This window comes from Heloderma suspectum, chromosome 4, assembly GCF_057233095.1.
Source record: "Heloderma suspectum isolate Gila_16-S chromosome 4, 16-S_ref, whole genome shotgun sequence".
Lineage (NCBI taxonomy): Eukaryota > Metazoa > Chordata > Lepidosauria > Squamata > Helodermatidae > Heloderma > Heloderma suspectum.
In genome coordinates this window covers 139,368,829-139,379,273 of record NC_139461.1, presented here as the reverse complement: position 1 = coordinate 139,379,273, position 10,445 = coordinate 139,368,829, and positions in this window count along the sequence as shown.

Here is a 10,445-nt window from a genome sequence, read left to right as displayed (position 1 = left end):
CTGAGACAGAAAGGTCAAAGCGAATGGAGGCGGCTGCTCCTTCTGCTTTCTCCTGTCACTGCTAACTTGCTTGGAGGGGACAGGTGACCAGGCAACGACAGCTAGATGGAGGAGCAGCAGATCCAGGATGCTGCAGGACTTGGCAGTGGGCCCCTGGTCGAGGTGGGCCTCGTCATCTAGCCTGTGAGGTTTGTGATATGTATATGTGTCTATATCTTCAAGAAGCCTGCAAGTGTTAGTTTCTCTTTCTTTTCTGGCGGCGCTGTGTGTGTGTGGGTGTCTTTTTTCTTCTTTGTGCAGGCCTTGGAGCTGAGGCAGGCTGAATCTACACATAGCAGTTATACCGTTATCATAACTAATGACGCCCATTGGTGTCATGTGTATGAATAGTTATGATAATGCTATGCTAACGGTATAACTGCTGTGTGTAGATTCAGCCACTGCCTGCTGTGTGGCTGCTCAGGAGTTAGTTTTCTCAAGTATATAATAATAAGGAGTGGTGTTGTGAGAGTTCCTGGGTCTGAAGTGTGTTGCCTGCATAAATATCCCCTGATATTTATACCCCTGCATAAATACCCCTGGATATTTATTGCCCTGTTCATAGGTGGTCAAAATGGGAGCATTTATTGTTGGCAGACGGGTGGCATTGGTGGTTTCTCTCTCCTCCCAATTTTCTTTTTAAAGCTTTTGTCGCTCCCTGTGGTGGCAGCTGCAGAATTCACAGTTAAGGATGTACAAAACCACTTACCTGTTTCGTAAGTGGCATCCATGGTGTGGGGGGGGAGGCACTCCATCCCTCCCCCCGAAATCCTCCCTGGCTGGCTCTGCTCCACGGCGACTCCGCAGAGCCACCGGCCGGGTGCATCCGCAGCAGGGCATCCGGCTGCGGCAGGTCTGCGGACGCAAATGGCGGCCGGAATAGTGGCCGCCATTTGTGTCCCTTCGCTGAGCCATGATAGGCTACGTATATATTTACATAGCCTATCACAGCAAAAGTGGGGATGCAAACGGCGGCCGCTACACCATTGGCGTCCCTGTCTTTTGCCGTGATAGGCTACGTAAATATATACGTAGCCTTGCCTATCACGGCAAAAGAAAAGACAGGGACGCCAATGGCGTAGCGGCTGCCATTTGCGTTCCTGCCTTTTGCTGTGATAGGCTACGTAAGTATTTACGTAGCCTACCACGGCCTCCGCAGGGACGCAAATGGCGTCCCTGCGTTAGCTGTGATAGGCTACGTAAATACTTATGTAGCCTATCACGCCATTCAAAGGAAGGCGAATGGCAGCCGCAGACGCGGCCGCCATTCGCGGAGCACTGGATGGCCGACACCAGGGGAGGTGGCAGGGGTGGCAGGGGGGGTTGCTTCATTCCGCCATGGATTCCAGGGGGCCTGGAATCCGTGGCGGAATTCTCTATCATCCCTACACAGTGACTGTTGCCCACCAGCCATTGTTCTCTCTCAGAATGCTCCTGGAGCGATAATACACCTTGACATAAGGTCATTCCAGGGGCATTGTGGGAGAGAATAAGGAGCTCTGCCACAGGGCCAAGACAGATATTACTTTAAATCCTTATCTAGCACCTACATTTTTTTTCATTTTTGCCCTGAAGTAGGCAAAGGGGCCCTGCTCTGGATCAGGCCCATGGCAAAGAAAAAGGATAAAGCCCCCTCCTAGGATCCTGATTGAGGTTGGGCCACTTGTGCCTACTTTAGAGCAAAAATTGGGAGGGGGAATGACATAGCTGCTAGATACTGATTTAAAGTAATGTCTGTTTTAGTCCACAGTCACCACAGATAGCAGCGGAAAGTTTTTTAAAAGAGAAAGAAACTACTGATACTGCCCAGCTGCCAATGGTAGGCACACACCCTTCAAAACTCTTTAATAATTACCCTCCCCACCATCTCATTCCAACCCCCATTTTCAGGTTCCTCTTTTGGTACCTGAAAAAAAGAAAAGAAAGAAAATTCAGCCCTTTTGAAAACTTCTGAGACAGGGGTGATGTGAGGAGATATGAATGTTCCAACAGGGTTGTTAGGTCTGTGATGGCTCTTTCCCACATAGAAGTCATGACTTGATGTTTCAGTCATCAAGTGATGAATTTGTGTGTGTGCACCTGCCCTCTGTGTGTACATTCTTTCAAATCAGCTGACCATCTTCTGTGGAATGTGCATTTCAGGGCCATCATGTTATGTTTCTGGGGTTAACACTTTGACCTGATTCAGACACTCAGGCAGCAACAGGTTTTGAAGAGCTGGAGTATGCTCCACTATGTACATAGCAAAATTTCTGATGCTGGGCACTCTGTCAAGAAGCCCAATCATACGGCTGCTTGACTTGAGCAATTCTTCACCCACAAAAAAGGGAAAGAGAAAATCATCCAGTTCAAGCTTTCTCAAGTAAAGTGTGATGCATGTTACTCTAAGAGTGTGGTGGGTGGGAGGGACACCCTCCTCCTCTTCCACGCAAAGACTGTCACCCCCTCCCCCGATAAGTGTGTGAACGTTGCTGAGCATAGGAAATCAAGGACTTAAAAGTGTATGCAAACTCTGAGCTGAAGTTGATTTGCTCCCAGAAGAAGAGCATAATGTAAAATACGATTCTTCAGATGATCTCTGCATTTCCGCTACTTTAAAAACAACCAAACATAGCAATGCTACATCTGTAATGGATGTTAATTTTGGGAGGGTGGTTGTTATGTTTGCTGTTTTGTAAAGTAAACCAGATACCCGCAGACCATAGGAGAGAAGGAAAAAATAAAGAAGACAAAAATATATACAGCTTTAATCCTGCTTGGGTTGGCAATCTGAAAAGCTCTAAATAATTTAACAAAAGATTTAGCTTCTAACAGCCTGAAAATGACACGTACAGAAGGAACCTTCAAAGAGGTGAGAAAGCTTGCGATGAAAAGTAAAAAAATTGCATCCAGTCTCATTCCTTTTGTCCCAAACAGGGCTTTATTGGCCCATCCTCAAAACCAATCTCTGTCAAAACCAAGAAATGATAATAAAAAAACTCCACCCTTATAAACATTGCTTCATGCCAAACGTGGGTAAACCCATTGTTCCCACCACTGAAAATTCAAGCAACCTGCAACAACAGACAGAGAGATGTGAGAGTTTCAGCAAAGAGACATCACTCTCTTTGTCATCCCAATCTCACCCTTACACATTCGAAATGAATAAAGATGGGCAAAGTGCCAGAGTTCTGATTCTCTGAGCAGTTCTGAGAGCACCAGATATTGGATCGCTGGATCAGGAGAGGTCCCTCTCATTTCCAAAAGGAGGCAGCCAGATGACCAAGCCCTTTTGTTTGTGCTCAGCATCTGGTAATCTAAAATTCATACAGCCTATGGACATGGAGGTTTCACTGAGCTATAGGCCTATTTTTGAAGCTGTTTCTGAGCATGAAGGCAGTGATACAAACCAGTGCTGTGCCCAAAATTTCTCCCACATTTGTTTTCAACCATCCTCATTCAATTTGATAGAAAAGAAATAGCCTTTAAAAAGAGATTCAAAGGAGGAGAAATTTCAGAGAAATTCTCATGGGTTGGATTGCTTACCTTGCTTATGAGGAGTGTGCATGAGTGTGCTGTCTGTCATGGTACAGCAATCTCTGTGACAGCCAGTAGCCTCTTTGGCTTCTCACACTTCAGTTAAAGCTGTCATGAGGAAGACATCATGAGGCAATTCCTCCCATGGGGCTTTTTCAGTTCAAAAAGTGTAGGTGATCTGGGAGGCTGAAGAGCAGTGGAAAGATGTATAATAGAGAGAGAAAACATGCAGCTCCTTTGACCACCTTGCAGTGATTAGGTAAGCTCAAAACTACCACCAAAAGAAATTCAAAATTAAGCCTCAAAAAAGTGGAAGCCTCAACACAGTTGATGCTGTTGCCTCCTAGAGAAGCAGTGCAATAAAGCAAAAATTCTTAGGAAAAAAGAAAAAGGCTGGGCTACAAGCTCCGCCAATAGCGAGCCCCATCTGTGAGAAACTGCTGGAGGATTTCTCCTCCCCAAGGAGAAATTCAGTGAAATTGTCCCCCCAATTTCTCCACCCAGAAATAGACTGGAGAATTTTGAGAGGCCCTTTGTGCACAGCAGATACAAACATGCATCTGGATGAATATCCCCAACTGCATCATTATGCTCATGTGGGCCTCACTGCAGTGCAAGGATGTGCACTGTTGATGTGCATCCATGTCTGGATGGCAGAGTTACCCATGAGCTGCACCAGAGGCATTAAATTGGAAGAAACCCTGTTGAAAAGAAAGGAGTCTTGATTGTGCACATGAAGCACTCAAAACACACAAAAAAAGGGTGGTGTTTTAGTGCACATGATTGCACATGTGACCTGGCATACCTGGAGGGAGAGGGGAAATCATGCAAATGAATGGAAGGAATGGGACAAAAGCAAGCTGTATACTGACCATATCTGCAATTAATTATACAAAATCTCTCTGAGCCGCTGGGAGGCAAGTAGAGTGAGTGCAGCCAATCTGCTTAAAAGGGGATGGAAACATGGGGAAAGTCCATCCCCCCCTCCCTATATATCTATTACTACTAGAGCTGTGCAGCGCTTTGGGCCAAAGCCTGAGCTCCGAGTCGAAGCAGCGCACTTCCAGCCACTTTGGGCCACCTCCAAGGTGAAGCGGAGGGGGCCCAAAGCAGCCCGAAGCGAAGCGGGTTGTTCTGAAGTGCTTTGGTGCACTTCAGAGCAGTCTGGAAGGCCAGCTGCCACTGCTGCTGCCCAGCCCCCAGCTCCTTACCTGGGTCATCCGGATGCACACCAGCAGCTGTCTTCTTGTTCGGAGGGGGGAGCCATCTTTAAAATGGTGACTCCCTGTATTTCTGGAAATACAGAGTCACCATTTTAAAAATGTCTCCCCCCACCAGAAGAAGACGGCTGCCGGAGTGCATCCAGAGGGCCTAGGAGCTGGCAGCGGCAGCAGCTCCCCTGGTGGCACCAGCAGCGATGCCTCCCCTGGCGTGGCTCCCCCGGTGGTGGTCCCCATGGAACAAGGGCCCAGGTAAGGAACTAGGGGCTGGGTGGCATGTTGGTGGGGGGGTGAAGCAGGATTTGGATGTCCAAATCCTGCTTCAGCTTCATAGGCCGAAGGAAGTCAGCCCCCACCCCTGAATCAGCCCGAGCCAAATCAGGCCCATCTTGGAAGCCACGAAACGGCCTCTGAGTCGGATTGGGAGTCCATGCACAGCCCCAGTTACGACTTATAATCCCTTCTGTTGTAGCACTGCAGATCTAGGGATGTCAGAAAATTCCGCCACGGATCTCAGTGAGGCTGAATGCCAGTGCATTCGGCCCCCCGAAATCCGGGGCAGAATGAAGCCCCCTGCCCCACCACCCTGTGAAAGGAGCACGAAACGGAGCACTTACGTGGAGCCGTTTGCACTGCTTTGCGAATGGCGGCCGCGTCTGCAGCCACCATTCGCTTCCCCATTTCTGCAGTGATAGGTTACGTAAATACTTACGTAGCCTATCACGGCTAACGCACGGACGCCATTTGCATCCCTGCGGAGGCCGTGATAGGCTACGTAAATATTTACATAGCCTATCACAGCAAAAAAAGGGAATGCAAATGGCAGCCGCCACAGCCGCCGCCATTTGTGCCCCTGTTTTTTTGCTGTGATAGGCTATGTAAATATTTAAGCCATGTAAATATTTATGTAGCCTATCACAGCAAAAAAAACAGGAACGCAAATGGCAGCTACCGTACCTGCCGCTATTTGCATCCGCAGGCTCTGCACGCCTGCGAATGCACCCGGCCGGCGGCTCCGCGGAGTTGCCGTGGAGCGGAGCTGGCCGGGTTAGGATTTCATGAATCACCCCCTTCGAAAAGGTAAGTGACTTTTGCACATCCCTACAGTGCTGCAACAACAGCAGATCCCCTGGACTGATGCCATCAGGGAAGGGTGCCACTCAGGGGCAGAGCACCTGCTTTGTGAAGGCCCCAAGTCAGTGGAGGCTGGAGGCTCTGATGTCCGTGGGGCAGTGAATCCACTCGGGGTTTCAATCAGAACTCCAAGGGAGCTATACGAGGTGTTGAACCCATTTGGAGGATAGGGTTCAGCACTTTGGATAGATCCCTTAGAGTTCTGCCTGAAACCTTGAGCAGATTCACCACCCCACGGACATCAGAGCCTCCAGCCTCCACTGTCCCAGGTTCAGTCCCTGGGATTCCCAAGCAGGGCTTGGGGAGACCCCTCTCTGAAACCCTGGAGCTGCCAGTCAGTGTAGATAATACTGAGTTAGATGAACCAGTGGTCTGCCTCCCTAAAGTGCTCCATCTCCTGCTCCTCCTTCTCACCACCACTGTTGCTTGGACCAGAACAAGAGGCAGGTGGCAACAGAGAGGAGGAGGCGCCTGCCCAGGCCCCTGCTGGGGAGTGGCAGGTGCCTAACCAGGCATTCCAGTGATTCTGAGTAAAATGCAGAACACCTCCGTCTATGCAGAGGGAGCGGGGAATCAATGAGCAGAAAGCTAAGCAACCCTAAATTCATACAACTTTTGATCAAACAACTTCTTGTAATAGTTATTTACGGTATTTCACAGCTCACTGTTAACCCGTGTCATAAAATATAATGATGACTTGGACAGCACAAACGTCGGAGCTCTTTTTAATTTTCATTCCACTGCCTTTTTAACACTTGTATTTTCATTTCCAGAAATGTGTCATAAATTGCCAGAAAAAAATTAGAATTAATTTGTGTAGCAAAATCTGAACAGTTTTTATTTCTTGCCAATTTGCTTTCAGTCTTTACCATGTAAGGATTTTTTTTTTTAAAGCAGCCTCCCACCCTGTGAAAATGACGTATTATGAGCTGTGATCTTAAGAACTCTTACTTGGAAGTAAATTTTTACTGAATTCAAAGTGAGATTTGAGGTCCACTTCTCTCTCTTTCACACAAAACGCACCAGCAGCAGTATGGCGATCAGCCTTCTCCAACCGGGTGCCCTCCAGATGTCTTGGACTACAACTCCCATCATCCCCAAACAATGGCCTTGTCTCCTGGGGATTTGCTGGCTGATGTAGATAATGCATGAGGCCTGATGGGAGAGCAAGCTTCAGGCTTGTGCAAACCACCACCAGCAGCATGTAGAGCATCATGTGTGTGGTCTGGCCCAAGGGTTTTGCTGCCCTAGGTGAATTCAAATCCCCCCTCCACACACATACATATTGTCTCTTATCCTATGCTGAGCAATGTAACAGTTAAATCACAATTAATTGATCAGGTAGTGGTCATGATCCCCTTCATGGATCACTGCCTTGTTGTGGCGAAGGGGCTTGCATAACTCAGTGAAGCCATAAGCTATGCAGTGCAGGGCCACCCAAGACAGACAGGTCATGGTGGAGAGTCCTGACAAAATGTGGTCCACTGGAAAAGGAAATGGCAACCCACTCCAGTATTCTTGCCAAGAAAACCCCATGGAACCTATCACAAGGCTAAAAGATATGACGCCGGATGATGAGCCCCTCAGGTCGGAAGGTGTCCAATATGCTACTGGGGAAGAGCAGAGGGAATTTGCAAGTAGTGCCAGAAAGAGTGAAGCGGCTGGGCCAAAGCCAAAAGGACACTCAGCTGTGGAGGTGTCTGGTGGTGAAAAGAAAGTCCGATGCTGTAAAGAACAATATTGTTTAGGAACCTGGAATGTAAGATCAATGAACCAAGGTAAGCTGGAGGTGGTCAAACATGAGATGGCAAGATTGAACATCGACATCTTGGGAATCAGCGAACTAAAATGGACAGGCATGGGCAAATCTAATTCAGATGACCATCATATCTACTACTGTGGGCAAGAATCCCTTAGAAGAAATGGAGTAGCACTCATAGTCAACAAAAGGATGGGAAAAGCAGTACTGGGGTACAATCTCAAAAATGATAGAATGATCTCAGTACGAATCCAAGGCAAACTATTCAACATCACAGTAATTCAAGTCTATGCCCCAACCACTGAGGCTGAAGAAGCTGAGGTTGATCGGTTCTATGAAGACCTACGACACCTTCTAGAACTAGCCCCACCCCAAAAGATGTTTGCGTTGTCCTTATTTTCGCCGTCGTCTACGAAAATCTTAACGTAGACTACAGCGACCAAATAAGGAATGCAAATGGCGGCTCCCTATGGGGGCCGCCATTAGCCGTACGCGTTTTTTTTTTTCTTTCAAAGTCACCCGTCATAGGCTATGTGACGATTAACGTAGCCTATCACAGCTGACTTTGCAAATCTAGCCGTGATAGGCTACGTTAATCGTTACGTAGCCTATCACAGGGGTGTGTGGTTTTTTTTTACTTTTCTTGTAATGGCGGCGGCGGCCGGTCGAAAGACCAGCTGCCGCCCCTGCCCCTGACGAAGACCTGCTGAACCGCCGCCGGGACCCGCCGCCGGGAGGGACATTCGTGAAAGGTAAGTCCCATCCCGGGGGGGGGGCGGGGGGCAGAGAATTTCTCCCCAAACAACCTTCGGAGGACCGAATGCGTTGGCACTCGGCCCCCCGAAGTTTCGGGGAGAAATTCTCCCCCATCCCTAGTTAAAGTACTGCACTCAATATGCCAATAAATTTGGAACACTCAACAATGGCCACAAGACTGGAAAAGGTCAGTTTACATTCCAATTCCAAAGAAGGGCAATGCCAAAGAGTGTTCAAACTACCGCACAATTGCGCTCATTTCACATGCCAGCAAGGTTATGCTCAAAATCCTACAAGCTAGGCTTCAGCAGCATGTGAACTGAGAACTACCAGAAGTACAAGCTGGGTTTCGAAGAGGCAGAGGAACTAGAGATCAAATCGCCAACATTCGCTGGATCATGGAGAAAGCAAGAGAATTCCAGAAAAACGTCTATTTCTGCTTCGTTGACTATGCTAAAACCTTTGATTGTGTGGATCACAACAAACTGTGGAAAATTCTTCAAGAGATGGGAGCACCAGACCATCTTACCTGTCTCCTGAGAAACCTTTATGAGGGTCAAGAAGCAACAGTACGAACCGGACATGGAACAACCGGTTCAAAATTGGGAAAGCAGTACAACAAGGCTGTATATTGTCGTCCTGCTTATTAAATTTATATGCAGAGTACATCATGAGAAATGCCGGGTTGGATGAATCACAGGTCGGAATTAAGATTGCTAGGAGAATTATCAACAACCTCAGATATGCAGATGATACCACCCTAATGGCAGAAAGCGAAGAGGATCTAAAGAGCCTCTTGTTGAGGGTGAAAGTGGAGAGTGCAAAAGCTGGTTTGAAACTCAACATTAAAAAAACGAAGATCATGGTATCTGGCCCCATCACTTCCTGGCATATAGAAGGGGAAGAAATGGAAGCAGTGACAGATTTTATTTTCTTGGGCTCCAAGATCACCGCAGACGGTGACTGTAGCCATGAAATTAAAAGACACTTGCTCCTTGGGAGAAAAGCTATGGCACACCTAGACAGCATAGTAAGAAGCAGAGACATCACCTTGCCGACAAAGGTTCATATAATCAAAGCTATGGTTTTCCCAGTAGTAACATATAGCTGTGAGAGCTGGACTATAAGGAAGACTGAGCACCGAAGAACTGATGCCTTCCAACTGTGGTGCTGGAGAAGACTCTTATGAGTCCCCTGGACTGCAAGGAGGTCAAATCAGTCAATCCTAAAGGAAATCAACCCTGAGTGCTCACTGGAAGGACAGATACTGAAGCTTTAGCTCAAAGATGTTGGCCACCTAATGTGAAGAGAAAACTCCCTGGAAAAGACCCTGATGCTGGGAAAGATTGAAGGCAAAAGGGGAAGGGGACGGCAGAGGATGAGATGGCTAGATAGCATCACTGATGCAATGAATATGGACTTGAGCACACTCCAGGAGAGAGCGGAGGACAGGAAGGCCTGGTGTGCTATGGTCCATGGGGTCATGAAGAGTTGGACACGACTTAACAACTGAACAACAACAGTGGTCATGATATTCTTTTCTCACTCTTATTGTGTATGCTTGTCACTACTTTACAGATGTGTTTATAGGGATCAGGAGCTGATGGAGATCAGAAGGGTCTGTGTCACTGGAAAGCAGGAGACATTAGGGATGGCGGAGAATTTCTCCACAAATCTCGGGGAGGCCGAATGCCAACACATTCGGCCCCCCGAAATTGGCGGTGAAATTCTCCGCCACCCCCCCCCCCGGGATGGAACTTACCTCCCTCGAATGTCCCTCTCGGCGGCAGGTCCTGGCCGCGGTTCGGCGGGGGCGGGGGCGGCGGCCGGTCTTCCGATCGGCTGCTGCCGCCGCCATTACAAAATAAAGTAAAAAACAAACAAACATGATAGGCTACGTAACGATTTACGTAGCCTATCAAGGCTAGATTTCCAAAGTCAGCCGTGATAGGCTACGTAAATCGTTATGTAGCCTATCACGGGTGACTTTGAAAAAAAAAAGCGCGTACGCAAATGGCGGC